The sequence below is a fragment of the Talpa occidentalis genome, unplaced genomic scaffold (assembly GCF_014898055.3).
Source record: "Talpa occidentalis isolate TD23 unplaced genomic scaffold, MPIMG_talOcc4v2.1 talOcc4.13, whole genome shotgun sequence".
Taxonomy (NCBI): domain Eukaryota; kingdom Metazoa; phylum Chordata; class Mammalia; order Eulipotyphla; family Talpidae; genus Talpa; species Talpa occidentalis.
The window spans coordinates 18,855,053-18,869,843 of record NW_023601322.1 but is presented as its reverse complement, the minus strand read 5'-3'; the positions used below and the strand labels follow the sequence as shown (position 1 = coordinate 18,869,843).

General features: G+C 41.4%; 1 protein-coding gene and 1 pseudogene across 1 annotated transcript in view; both read right to left on the bottom strand.

The window, feature by feature from the left end:
• The window catches only part of DYM (dymeclin), a 309,395-nt gene that overhangs the window by 33,231 nt on the left and 261,373 nt on the right, over positions 1–14,791 (bottom strand). The gene's annotated exons all lie outside the window — the stretch shown is intronic.
• Positions 3,395–12,237, bottom strand: LOC119242786 (rho-related GTP-binding protein RhoG-like; annotated as a pseudogene).

Sequence of the window (14,791 nt, the reverse complement as noted above, 5' to 3'; positions counted from 1 at the left end):
ATGCAATAAAATGTCAGAATTTTTCCAACACTGAGAATTCAAAACATTTACTACTGTGGGTCTTGGAAACAAGCAATGGTAGTTTAAGTTTTGAGGTGGGGAAGTTGAGGGATCAAAAGAATGTTTACTTTGTTTTGTAGGGAAAAAAAGTTTTATGAAGTGCTCTTTCTAGTGGAAGACATAATTATTATTTTCTGCTGGGAAACATTCTGGTTAGTTTATACTAAGGATCTGATACAACATGGGAAGAGTTTAAACCCCATACACTTAAAAGCTTGCTAACACATATTTTCCTATGTTGAGACTGTGGTAATGTTTATCCTCCATTTTGATGGGGCAAGCTCAGAAATGTGTTAGCAGGAGCACCCTGTTACTGAAGAAGCAGAATAACATTAAAGTGAATTTTCAGAAAGCAAAGCAAGCAAAACAAAGCAAAGCAAAGCAAACAAACAAACAAACTCAACTTCTCCTTAATCTCACTACTCAAATTAAGTAAATATTTTCATTTGGAGGAATAAACTTTCTGTGTGCGTGTGTGTCTATATTTGGACGGGTGAACACATACATGTAAGTGCGTATGTATAAATATAAATATAGTTGCAATCGTATGAAAACTATTATGATGTTTTTGAATCTGGAAGACATATTAAGAAAATCTGCCAGGCCTTTCCACTTCTAGATGACACTAAAAATTACTCCTACTTTTGGTTTACTCTCCATGCTACAGAGATTATGCCAGAAGTAAACTACAGAAATATGTTTTGGTAAAACATACTATTGTAATTGTTCAAGTAATTCATAAGTCCCATGTAATGGCAAGCACTGTGCCGTCTAGGTTTTTAGATCATAGGCCACACAAAGTGATACTTCAGGAGCCATTTTACTTTTTATATGAAGTTATCATATAAAAATACAGTAACAAAGTGCAATATATATATAAAGTGCAATATGTTCACATCCTAGGATACCTGGGAAGACATGAATTGTACATTCTGCTTTAGAGTGGTCCCTGGAGACATCACATGACTATGGTATCAGTAACTCCCAGAATTCTCCCTGGAAGGGCCACAGCCAGGTTAAGGATGCCACAGAACATACCATGGCTGTCAGCCCCAATAACTTTTTTTTTTTTATAGAGGCATGTTTTATTTATTTATTTGTTTTGTTTGTTTGTTTATACATGCACTGGGTACAGTCAGAAGGCCGGGAGGGTGAGAGAATTCACCAGAGCCAGAGCGGGGAGCAGAGCAGGCAGAAGGACCGAAGTACACTGCTGAGGGGAGCAGCGGGCGGCAGGAGAGGTCTGTGCGCCATGTGGGACCCTCCTCCGATGGCCGGGGAGCAGCCGGGGATCGAACCGGTGCTGCAGAGGCCGCGGGCAGCTTTGCAACCCAGCACTCAACCGCTGCGCCACCAGGGAGGCCCCCAATAACTTTTTTTTTTTCCTGATAACTTCTTGACAGATAATTTCCTTAGATGGAAAATTCCTTTTTTTTTTTTTGAAATACAGATTTCAAAATAAAACCCAAGCGGAGGGGTACTTCATAGTAACCAAAAGGAAATATCAATAGGAAGACATAATAATTCTAAGTGTATATGCAACCATAACCATTGCAGAATCAAGAAGCAAAACACTGGCTTCTACAGAAGTTTGGTTTTTGAAGATGGGCATTATTATATAGCTCTTATTCTGTTACAAGGACTAATTTCAGGCTGAGTGAGAAGTGACATGCAGAAAAGAATGAGCTTGAGCTCTCTCTGGGAGCTCAGCATGGAGAGCTCCTTTTTCCAAAATCCGAACTCTTCAAATAACCTAGCCACAAATCAGCTTTTTTCTCAAGTAGCAAAATATAAGGTAACCATGCACAAGAGGGAGCATCACAAAAGTGTCTTTTCTTTTCCCTTTTGGCCATGTCTTTCTGGTCTCTAATTTTTTTAAATCAATTCTGGCATTAATTAAAGAAAATGACCAAACTCACTGTTTTCCTTCTTTGTTGTTATTATCATACAAAATCCATGAATTTTAGCATTCAATTTAATTAAGTTCACTATTTACAGACAACTGTGTGACCATCACTACAATCAAGGTAGAGGATAGCTCCCTCACTCTAAGAAGCCCCCTCTTGTTCCTCTGGGCCTAAGGCAGCTTCTCTGACAATTTCGACTTTCCTCACATTTCATTGATTTCTAATTTAACTTTGATGATTCTAATGTTTTTAGTTTGTTGAGGTTTGTTCTGTGGCTTAGAATATAGTCTCTCTTGGTAAATGTACCATATGCATTCAGAAAGAATATGAATTTGCTACTAGTAGGTGAAATAGTCTATGAAGATCATATATATATATATATATATAAAACACATCAAATATATATATAACATATACAATAATATATATATATATATATAAACACATCTACCTACACAGAGCATTCTACAGGGCAATGTGATAATCTTAGTTTTAAGAATTTATGTAATTTATTTAAAAATCAAGACAGGACATCCCCGGTGGCTCAAGGGGTTGGTACACAACCTGCCAGGGAGCAACACAACCTGCGAAGGAGCGACCCACATGGCGCAGCAGACTTCTCCTGACTCGCCCGCTGTTCCCCTCAGCAGTGTATTTCACTCAGTCTGCCTGTTCTGCCTACTCTGTCTCTGGTGGGTCCTCTCACCCCCCACACCTCTGGCCTGTGCCATGGTTCTTGTGTGAATAAATAAATCTTTAAAAAAATAAATAAAAATCAAGACAAATTTGGCTTCCTTTGTAGCTCAAGGGGTTGGGACGCAACCTATGAAGTTGTCCACAGCTGCTGCAGCGCAAGTTTGATCCCCGGCCTGCCAGGGAGCTACCCACAAGGCGCAGTAGGCCTCTCCTGACTCGCCTGCTGCTCCCCTCAGCAGTGTATTTCAGTCAGTCTGCCTGTTCTGTTCCCCACTCTGTCTCTGGTGAATCCTCTCACCCCCCACACCTCTGGCCTGTACTCCAGTTCTTGTATGCATAAATAAACACATATTTTAAAAAAATCAAGGCAAAAAGGCCAAGAAGAGAGTTACAATGAGTATTTTGAACTTACCTAGATATTTGCCATTTTTGGTAAATATTCATTCTTACAAAAAAAAAAATGTGAGTTTCTATCTGGTGTCATTCCCATTCAGCCCAAAGAACTTCCTTTAGCATTTTTTTTTTAATAGTGTAAGTGTGCTGGCAATAAATCCTCTTGGTTTTCTTTCTTTTTTTTTTTTTTTTGTGGGACCCTCGCTGATGGCCGGGAACGAACCGGCGCTGCAGAGGCTTGCAGCCCAGCGCTCAACCGCTGTGCCACCAGGGGAGGCCCTCTCTTGATTTTCTTTTACCTGATAATGTGTTTATTTGATTTCATTCTTCTCTTCACTCCCCACCCCCAAACAGATTTTATTGATGCTGATGGGGGTAGGAGAGGTCCTAGGAGCCTGGGGGAAGGGTGGATTGGGGTGAATCAATCAGCAGATGCAGGAGGCCTGGAAATGGGGCAGGTAAGGACACATTCATTTCAAAATTCTGTGTCTCCTTTGGGGAAGGGGAAGAGCATCTTTGGGTGGGGGCAGAGGTCAGGATGGCTGAGAGCTCCTAGCCTTTCAGATGGCACTACAATAGATGTCAACACCCGTGTGGAAAGCTGGTCAGCTGGCCAGTAAGGAAAGTGGGGAGGGAGCACAAGGCTGGCTTCTTGGAGAGTGGGTCCAGCCTTGGCCTGAGGGAGCTCTTAAGAACACCTGGTGTTCCCAAGTACAGTAGGAGTAGGGCCTGAAACCCCTATCCCTGCGGGCCTCCATAGGAGACAAGGCATCAAGACAGAACTGGGGGGTGGGAGGGGATAGGGACAGCGGCAGCCTCTATGCTGAGTGGCAGGATCACAGGATGATTCAGTACTGTCCACACTTGACTGGAGTAGGGCTGAGGAGGCCTGGACAGCCTCCGCAAGTATTTCCTTGCTTGTGGCCTGTGGTGGGATCTAACACTTGTGGTGGTGCCAGGATGGGGTCTGCTTTGCCAGTGCCTGGCCCTGCTGTGGTGAGATGGCTGCCTGGTCTGGTTCCTTGAGGCACTGCAGGGCATCAGGCCGGGGTCTCTGTTGCTCTCCAGGAGAATGGTCATGTTGTGGCAATGGTGGCACACTTGTGGATGCCATTTGTGCCTCACGTTCTCCTATGAGGGTGGACTGGCAAGGGAGAAACAGGTGACAAATGGTTGGTCTGAGGGTAGGCAAGTGTGGGGAGGCAGCTGCACTGATCCAGTTAGGGTTCACTGTGTGCTCACCAACTGCACTCTGGGCACTGTGACTGTCAAACACGTGGGGATATATTCCTTGGAGAAGGCAGCAGTTGTGTAGCCGGTTAGCAGGCACGTCTTGCCCACCGCCCGACTGCCCTCCACCACACACTTGAAGCTGCGACAGTGCAGGCAATGCCCCCTCCCTGTTCTGCCCCCTCTGGAGGCAGTGGCTTAGTGCCTTCCCCCTGGCTGAGGGGGCAGGGGTAGCCTTGTTTTCATTCTTGAATGTTCTTGGCATTAGATACAGAATTCTGGGTTGACAATTGGTTTTCTTTCTTACTTTCAAGATTTTGTTCCATTCTCTTCAAGACTCTATGGTTTTTAAAGAGAAGTGACGTGTTAATTGGATTGTTGTTCCTCTATATGTAATATGCTATTTTCCTCTTGGTCTTTATCACTGTGGGCTTTCAACAGTTTTGACACTAATGTGTCTTGACGTGGGATTCTTTGTGTTTACTCTGCTTGGTGTTAACATTTCACATCCTCAAATTTCTGTCTTTTTTTTATTGCTTCTACTTCTCAGCTGAGACTTCTCATTTCTCTATTGAGATTTTCATGCATTGAAAACATGTTTCTTGCAAAGAAAACATTGAAGAGAGTTATAGCAACTGCTTTAAAATCCTTGCCTGTTAGTTCCAACATCTGGTTCGTCTTGGGGTTGAACTCAATTGATTTTCTTTTATGTAGTGAATATGTTCCATTTTCTTGGATCCTTGGATGTTGGGAAGTTTTGGATTGCATCCTGAATAATATTTAGTTGCCGAGATTCTTGTCTGGGCTTGAACTGCAAATTCTATTTTTTGAGGAGCAGCTATAGGCTCCGCTCAGATCTTTTGTCTTTAGCTGGGCTGCTTAAATCTGCTCTGCAAAGTGTGGTTCAAGGGAAGTAGGCAGGTGGAGTTAAGGGACCCTTTTCTCTAACTCCTTTCTTGGAAGTCCTCAACTCCTTTCATAGTTCATGGATTTTGAGTTTCTCTTTTCTGGCTCTGCAAACCAGGAAGGCTGCAACTTTCTCCTTGTGTCCCATCTCTGTCGTGCGTGGCAAAGACTACTTTAAGCCCCATGGGGATATTTGTAATTTTCCATTTCCTAGTGAAAATACACTCTTCACCAATGTCTTCCTGCAGCTGTTCACGCTTCTGTATCTCTAGGACACAAGTGTGGTCTTAGTTCAACCTCTTGGTCTTTGGTTGAGTTGCTCTGAGTCTGTTTCCCACATGTCATCTGGGGATCAGTCAGAGAAATGGAGAGACAGAGTTTGGGGATTCTCCCCAGGCTTTTTCCTTTCTGCACTCATGCTTTCCCAGCCCCACTTCTGTGGCTCCCCAGGCCAGAAAAAGCTAAGAGTTTCCCCCTGTGAGCCCATCAGAATCACAGAGTAAACGACATGGGCAATGCTTAGCCTTAGGCTGAAAGTCACAGACATGGAAACTTAACTTATTTAGCTTCCTATCTCTCTTCCCCTAAGCAGCATGAACTCCCAGCCAGCGTGTGTGCTTCCAGTCACTCTCTAGCATCTCTAGGTAGCTGTGGCCTGTATTATTTGTCCATGATTCATAGTAGTTTTCCACAAGAGGTGTCATTGAGTATGGTCTCCATGACACCTAGAAGAGGTAGTCTCGAGCTGATTTTTAAACATGCTGTATTGATTCATTCAATAATATTTAATGATCAGCTATTCTGTGCAAGGCAGTTTATTATGCGAGATGCTATGGGGGATACAGACATAGAAAATATAGCAAGGAACTGAAAATCAAATGTGAGAGACTAAAATGTAAAACAAACATTTCTATAAAAGATAGCACGGGAATTTTCTTTTCTTTTTTCTTTTTTTTTTTAAGATTTATTTATTTATGCATACAAGAGCTGGGGTACAGGCCAGAGATGCGGGGGGTGGGAGGGAGAGGATTCACCAGAGACAGAGTGGGGAACAGAACAGGCAGACTGACTGAAATACACTGCTGAGGGGAGCAGTGGGTGAGACAGGAGAGGTCTACCTTGCCATGTGGGTTGCTCCCTGGCTGTCCACGTATCGAACTCATGCTGCAGAGGCTATGGATTGCTTCATAGCGCTGTGTTTAACCCCTTACGCCACCAGGGAGGCCCCAGCACGGGAATTTTCTTTAGTAGCTCAAGATATTGGAAATAATCTAAATGTCTACCACTGGTAACAGGGATAAATCATGGACTATTTATTCATTGTAATACTAATACTTATTTTTAAATTTTTTCATTTGTTTATGCATATAAGAGCTGGGGTCTTACATGACCAGAGGTGAGGGGGTTGAGAAGATGTACCAGAGACAGACTGGGGAGCAGAACAGGTGGATCTACTGAAATACACTGCTGAGGGAAGCAGCAGGCAAGACAGGAGAGGTCTGCTGTGCCATGTGGGTTAGCTCCCTGGTGGGGATTGAACTCAGTCACAGTGGCTGGCAATAGCTTCACAGTGCTGAGACTTTAAACCCTGCGTCACCAGGGAGGCCCTAAGACAATACTTTTAAAGGAACAAACTTCATGTAACAACTTAAATGTCCCTCATAAATAATGTTAAGCAAAAGAGGAAAGATGCAGGGCCTCCCCGGTGGCGCAGTGGTTGAGCGCTGGGTTGTGAAGCTGCCCGCAGCCTCCTCAGCACCAGTTCGATCCCCAGCTGCTCCCCGGCCACCGGAGGAGGGTCCCGCATGGTGCACAGACCTCTCCTGCCGCCCGCTGCTCCCCTCAGCAGTGTACTTCGGTCCTTCTGCCTGCTCTGCTCTCTGCTCTGGCTCTGGTGAATTCTCTCACCCTCCCATGCTTCTGACTGTACCCAGTGCTTGTATAAATAAATAAATAAATCTTTAAAAAAAAAAAAAAAAAAAAGAGGAAAGATGCAAAGGAAAATAAATCACAAGATTCCATTTATGACAAGTTAAAAACTGGGAAGCCATACTGTTTGGGAACACACACATGGTAAAATTATGAAAAACAATTAAGACAATCATCTCCAAAGTCAGGACAGTGTTTACCTCTAGGACAGGGGTACTGGGATTTCTGGGGTATTGGCAATGTTCTGTTTCTTGATCTCAACAATGATTCATGGGCATTCATGTTATAAGTATTCTCTTAAAGTACACATCAATAGTTTGTGTAGTCACCTATATATATGAGATATAAAACGTCTCTCACAATGTAAAAACTCTCTAAAAAGGGTGGGAAGTGACTTCATTAGTGGATGGAACCTTGACTGCCTTCCAGACATGATGTACAAAAACCAGTAACTATTCTTCTGACTCAACATACCTCTGAAATGGGTGCCTTCCAATCTAAATGCAAAAGCAACAATATAATTTGATACCAAACACAGGTCAGATTTAACTTACCTAATGCCAGAGGAAAGCTGATTTCAAGTGTTTTTAAGAAAAGGTTTCTTATGTAAATATAAGTATTTCTATTTGAAAGATCATGAGAGAAGTGTTCGTGATGAGTAAAGGTCCTTTCTGCCAAATAATTCACTTATAATTGATCACTTTCTAATGTTGGGTTTTGTATATGAGGTTTTTCTCAAGAGGGGCATATTGGTTGTGACCTTCGCAATCTAATAATTGGCATTATATTAGTCAGAGATTAGAAAATCCCCTGAACTATTTGTCCAGATTCATATTTTAAATTATACTTGGGTTAAAGACAATATTATCATTTCTAAGTTTTCAAAATGGATTAGTTTTCTACCAATTAGTGGGCAGTGTCTAAGGTACTTCCTACTGCACTCAGCCCTCCCAGACAAGAATTCTGTGAGGAACCTGGATGTGGTGATTTGCCTGGAAAAACAAACATTGTTACACTAAAATTAATGATCTCAAATTCACTTTTAGTCATTAACAGTATTAACATTCCTCACAGAAGTATGCTAGGCTTTCAGGAGCTCTAAAACCCACAAATTCAGTACAAATAAACTTTAACTGATCTGGCATCAGCATTCTAAGTGCGATTATTTATGCACCAATCACTGCCCCTTTCCAATTTTCCCCAGAAATCAAGAAATGCAAAAATCATCATAAAGTAGTTTTGTTCCTCCACATAACTAATTTACTATGTGGAAGGAATTATAATCGTGCTTAAAACATTGGATTTCAGTTTCTTTAAACAGCCTTTTGTCTTATTAAAAGTTTTCAGGAGTTGCAGGAAGTTTTTGGGATGTGTGTTCAATTAAAAAGATCCCTTCAAAAAAATAATCATAAGAACCAACACAACCATTTGGTTCTTATTCTTTTACTTAAAAAAATCTATATAGAAAAGTTGACTTCAGAATTCCACTAAAATAAGCAGAATCCACAGAACAAATTACTGTGGACATTGTTAGGTAGTTGTTTTATCAGAAATAATTTATGCTTCAGTTTTCATCTATTACAAAGAAATACTTTTGTAACTATATGGGAGATCTTCTTTTTGGCATAATTACATTACCAAATGCTTTGTAAGGATTGCAGTAAATGACTTGAACAGTAACTCCAGAGGCAGTAACTTTCATATGCTCTATCTAATTGTAGAGTACAAATGGGTCAGAAGAATAAGGATAGCTGGTTCTATTTTTTTTTTTTTTTTTTAAGATTGATTTATTTCTTTATACAAGCACTGGGTACAGTCGGAAATGTGGAAAGGTGAGAGAATTCACCAGAGCCAGAGCGGAGAGCAGAACAGGCAGACTGACAAAGTACACTGCTGAGGGGAGCAGGGGGCAGCAGGAGAGGTCTGCGTGCCATGTAGGACCCTCACCCGGCAGCCGGAGATAGAACTGGCGCTACAGAGGCTGCAGGCAGCTTCGCAACCCAGCGCTCAACCGCTGCACCACAGGGGAGGCCCTGGTTCTATTTTTTATCCACCTTAGTAAATTATGTCTTTTGGAAATTTTAGCTTGTGAATCACAATTTTCTGACCATTCCAAAGAAAATAATTATCAAAACTGAGGGGCCTCCCTGGTGGCGCAAGGGGTTAAGACACAATCTATGAAGCTATTAGCAACCTCTGCAGCACGAGTTCGATTCCCTGCCGGACAGAGAGCAACCACATGGCGCAGCAGACCTCTCCTGTCTCGCCTGCTGCTCCCTGCAGCAGTTTGTTTCAGTCGATCTGCATGTTCTGTTCCCCACTCTGTCTCTGGTGAATCCTGTCCCCCCCCACCCTGGCACCTATGGCTTGTACCCAGTTCTTGTATGCATAAATAAATCTTAAAAAAAAATACTAAAAGAAATTTAATGATAAAATTACACAGAATAGTGTCTCCTTTTCAATAGAAGAGCATCAGCATTTTCCAGAGCAGTCCCTGCAGTGTGAACTTGTCTCTTGGTCACTGGAAACATGGTTTGGAGAACTAGGTAAAAATTCTTCTGTCATAGAAAAATCAGGTTTTTATCACTTTTCCATTAAATGCTTTAGTTTTCATGATCATATTCAAGATGTAGTGATATAAAACCTAACATTTTACATACTGGGACCACGAAGTAAAAACTAGGCTTATTCTACTTCTCACCCAATGAAAGGAGAAAAAAAGATAACCCTATAAGTAGCTTACAGATCTACGTTTAATTAAATGTAAAAAATGTAAAACATTATAACATATACCATGAGTTAGACTGTTTATCAAGAATAGCTATCCTAAAAGTAAATATGGCATGAAGCCACTGCATGTTTTAGTGCAACTTCAATATTATGTAAGCAAAGCTTAAAGTGTTACAGCATTCTATAATGCAGCAATGGGTATAACCGTTTAGACATTTCAAAGATTACAACAGTGTATACAGATAGTGCCAAAATCAATTTTTTTAAGGTATCGTTTATTGAGCCACCATTGTTTTACATTCTTGTTCATTTTTTTTCACAAAAAAGAATTTCTCCCCCTGGATATGGTCACCATAGTTCTCCTACTACCAAATCATCCATTATCCTCCCCCATAATCTATTGTGTTCACTCCTTTTTTCTCCCCTCCTCCATTCGTTACCTCCCCTTCCCTCCCATGCTTCAGAGTTATAGTCAGCTTTCAAGGGTTGAAAACCAAGAATTTAGCAAGGTGTACTATTGATGCTTTAGGTTAAGGAAATTGATCTAATAAGCAACTAGGTTTGAAAGATAGGAGCAGACAAAAATTTAAGATTTGAATGAAAAACTGCTGAAATTTGGGGCTCAAAGATAAGATGGGCTAAAATAATCCTGAATAAGCCACTTAAATTCTCTTTAGCCTGTTTCTTCATTTGTGAAATGGAAGTTATCCTTGTATCTCAAATAGTTGTTGGGAAGACTGAATTGAGAACATCAGTATAAAAATACCTAGCAGAGAGCCTGGCCCACAGCAAGTGTTCAATAAATGTAACTAGATGACAAACAACAAAGAAAAATAAGTTGAATTGAAAAAGGCACACTTCTATCAGAATGAAGAGTAGATGCAACATTTTAAAAGACCATTGACTTTAATTTTTTAGCTAAAATTTTCTCTTTTATAAAATAGTTGTGCTAAATTATATTAGGGTTACATGTAAGTAGAATATTTTAAATAAATCTTCTATTAAAAAGTTCATAAAGTCAAAGTTCTCTGCTTTTATAGGAAAGGAAGATAATAATCCTATCAAGGTTAATTGTTAACCCTAACTACCAACTCCTTAGCTTTTATAAGGGCCAGGAATTGGAGAAAAGTGGGCTGTAAGGTAGTGGGTCCCCAACTGAGCAGATCATCAGGATCACTCAGAACTATTTGAAGACCAATTCCTGAGTTCATCACTAAACCACTGAATCAGAATGAGTGGAATCCAGAAACCTGCATTTGAGAACAGTGCCCCAAGGGACTGTTCATCCATCACCTTGGGTTCCTCACCTTGATGAAAGGGAAATCACTGAGATCAGATTCGTTTTAACATAAGGCTAATACAAAAGGATTCTAATGTCAGCATTATATCAGGTTACCGAGACGTCATCCTGTCTTCACTAGATGAGAAACTTAAGGAGGTTTAGAGCAGGAGGAAGAACGACTCTGATTATCAAACTTCTGCTGGGATCACTTGGAGTTTGGGAAAAAGTAGCAGGAAGGTAGCTAGTCCCCTTTTTACAAAAAAGACTAGCACAGGCTGTCCTTTTTATGCTAGGTGCTTCCTAAGAGACTTCCCATTTGAAATTAAGAGGGATTAATATTACAAAATGAGAGAGAACAGTGAGAAAAAAAGTAAGTCTAAAACAATAAATAAAAAATACAGGGAAAATAATGAAATAGGGCCATTTGCACAAATGACATGATGACAAGCCAGCAGACTTAATATGAACAAGAGGCAAATGCTGGGTTGGTGGGACATTATTAGGCATCACAGCTCCTTAACTTCCTAGTCAGCACGCAACAGGCTTAGCCTATCAGTTTTTGCCTGCACCTGCAAACACAGATGCTCCACCTATATAGGGAAAAGCAGAGTGGAATCAATCAGAGAAAAACTGGCTCTTTACTGGATATTCTCCTAAATCTGAGAGTTCTACTCTCTTCTTCATCTTCCAAGAAAGACCGAGAAGCAGAATAAAATGAGATCACTTGAGAAACTTTATTCTAACAACGTCTATCAGAATATTTTACTCTGCTTGAACAGTAATGAAATCACTGCAGGTGATAGCCAAGAAGAATCCCTGAGAAACTATTAAAAATTTAGTGGGGCCTGTATACGTAAGAATATAATAACTTACTGATGAGAAGTATTCAAGTGGAAGTTTTCAGATAAGGGTTTTGTAGCTGTAGGAATGCATAAGTGTGGAGTAATACCACAGGCTTAAAAAAATTATATAACTTCCAACAAAGTGACCAGGGCCTCAACTCTTAGCTTCTCTATACTTTGGCATGAAAGTTGACCTTGCAAGAGCCTATGGAGAACTGTTCTTCTAAGAAAAATGTTTACCTGAAGCAGCACCTTGGGCCATCTCTCAATGGTCAACAGAGCCATTTTCCCCTGGTTCCCTCCTGCCCATTAAGTACCTACTAGGTACGAGATAAGCTTTCAAATACATCAGTGAATGAAACATGGGGTTCTCTACCCTCCTGTAGCTTAAAAGTATCCTGGAGAATAATAATAAATAATTACACAGTATGCTAGGTGACAAATAGAAAAAGAAAAAATATAGTAAGATTATACTGAGATTAAAACAGGGATGTCAGGGCAGGCCTCACCGAGAGAGACTTCATTTGCTCATGTAAGTAAAGACCTGAAGAAAGGGCAGCAGTGAGGTGTCCAGGTATCCAGGGAGAGCAATTAAGGCAAGAGGGAAGAGCTTGTGCAAAGGCCCTAAGGATGAAGAATGCTAGTCTGGGAGAATGATCTACTCTGCTTCTTAACAGACATCACTTGTGGGGCTTGTTAAAGCACAGATTGTTGGTGCCAGCTCCAGAATTTCTAATTCTGGAGGTTTGGGTGGAGCAATCTGATTTCTAACAAGTTCCTAAGGGGATCTGATGCTGTTGGTACAAAGACCCCACTATGAAATCTAACGATCCAATGCACTGCTTTTTTTTTTTTTTCCAATGCACTGCTTTTTAAATGGAGTCAGTAAATAATAGAGCATCATTAAATCAATTTAAGAGGTCTGACAAAAAAAAAAAAAGAAAATAAGAAATATGAGAGCCTATCACATACTAATGGTAAATGAAACTTGAATGTTCTTTGAAACTTCTGTTTCAGTTGTATATAAATGTGAGTAAAATATAGTTTTCCTGTGGATGGTGGTCAAAAAAGTCTGAAAGCCACTAATTTAATGACTTTTCTGTGTCATAAGTAACGGAAGCCACATTACCTTGGTGAGGGAATTAGAGAAGGCCACTGTTTCAGCTAGATGCAAATGTGACCCTGCCCTGGGTCTTCCACTCACTGATCTCCTCTGCCCAGATTCTTCTTTAAATCATTCCCAATGATGTCTCATTTCCTTCCTCAAGATTCTTTCTGAGCTCAACTCCTAAACCACTCATTGGACAGGCAGCATAAATTGCTCTGCTTTGTTAGTGATCTACACAAGTTTGTGCCTTTTCTCTCCTGACTTACGATGCATTTTTTGAGGGCAGAGCTGCTCTTATACAATTGTATTTCCCCAATGATGCCCTAGCAATGCCTCTTCAGAGTGAACTGTGGATGGAATAAAGTCAAAATCACATTTTAAAATTATAATGTACTACTGGTATGCTATATGTAATTGCTCTGATGAAGATGAAGTAAAGGGATAGGTGAATGCATAAATTCTGAGGTACACATTGGGGAACAGAGGGACAGGGTGGTGGTAGAAACAGGACAAAATACAGGGAAACCAACTGGATGGGAGAGCTTATGGTAAAAGAGTGTACAGATCCACGCTCCCCCAGAGTCTGAGCTCAAGGGCCCTTGGTGAAGCATGCCATGAAGAAAAGTGCATGCTATGCACTTTTCACTGCATAGTAATAAGTCATTTTGATGCTTTGCTTAATGCTGTGCAATGGGTCAGGTGAGTTGAGGGACCAAAGGACAAATCAAGAGATGCAGCAGCGAAGTTAACTGATTCAACACATATGCTCTGAATGAGCGTGGCTCCAAGTGCTGGGGATGCTTTCTGCCGTGAAGGAGGGACATACAAAGCACACAAGGTACCACAGGAGCAGGGAAAGAACCTCCCAAGTCAGCCCGGGCTTTGTAGAAAAGAAGAAGCCTGTGCAGTGACTTGAAACATGAGCAGTTCTCCTGACAGCCAAGAGACGAAGCTGTGAGAAGCAGGAAGGAAAGGAGGAAGAAGGCAAGAGCAGCGTGGAGTAAGGCAGAGACGTGCAAGAATACTGTCCACTGGACACCTGCCAGCAGTCTAACACCAGTGGAGCACAGGATTAGTAGGGAAAAAAAATAAAAGAAAGATAATTCGGGAGCCAAACTATGAAGTGCCTTACATGTTGGATGAGAACACGCTGCACACTCAAGCTACAGTGGCTATGGCACTGAGGAGGACCGGGAGGAGGAGGGCGGAAGTGGGGACACCGGCTGGACACTATGGTAACACAGTAATGGAGGAGCAAAATGCGCTGGGGCAGTGTGGAGAGAAATGAAGATTTTGTAGGGAAAATTAGAATTCAGAGAACTTAGGTTCTGACGGTACTTTTGAGTTAGCCAGCAGGTGTGGGCTAGCTGCATTTCCACGGGGAGAAATACATGAGCGTGGATACGAAATGACACAGAGGAATCCGACTGCGGCCTGTTGGTTCCTGTGGGACTCTGCGGTAGGGGTCACTCACCTGGGCAGAGGTGAGCACAGCAGTGTGGTGCTCAGTAATCTGCTCCAGAAATAAAAGATAACTTGGAGTGGGCACAGGGAGAGCCTCACAATAGGAAAAAGGGGGGGAAATTTCAGCCAGTCCATAAGGAGCTATGAGAAAATTTCAGTTAACTTGAAATTTCAGTCAGCTTTCTACATTTCTCTTTCTACAACTAACAACAGTTAAAGTATTTTAAAATGAAGGCCTTCAAGT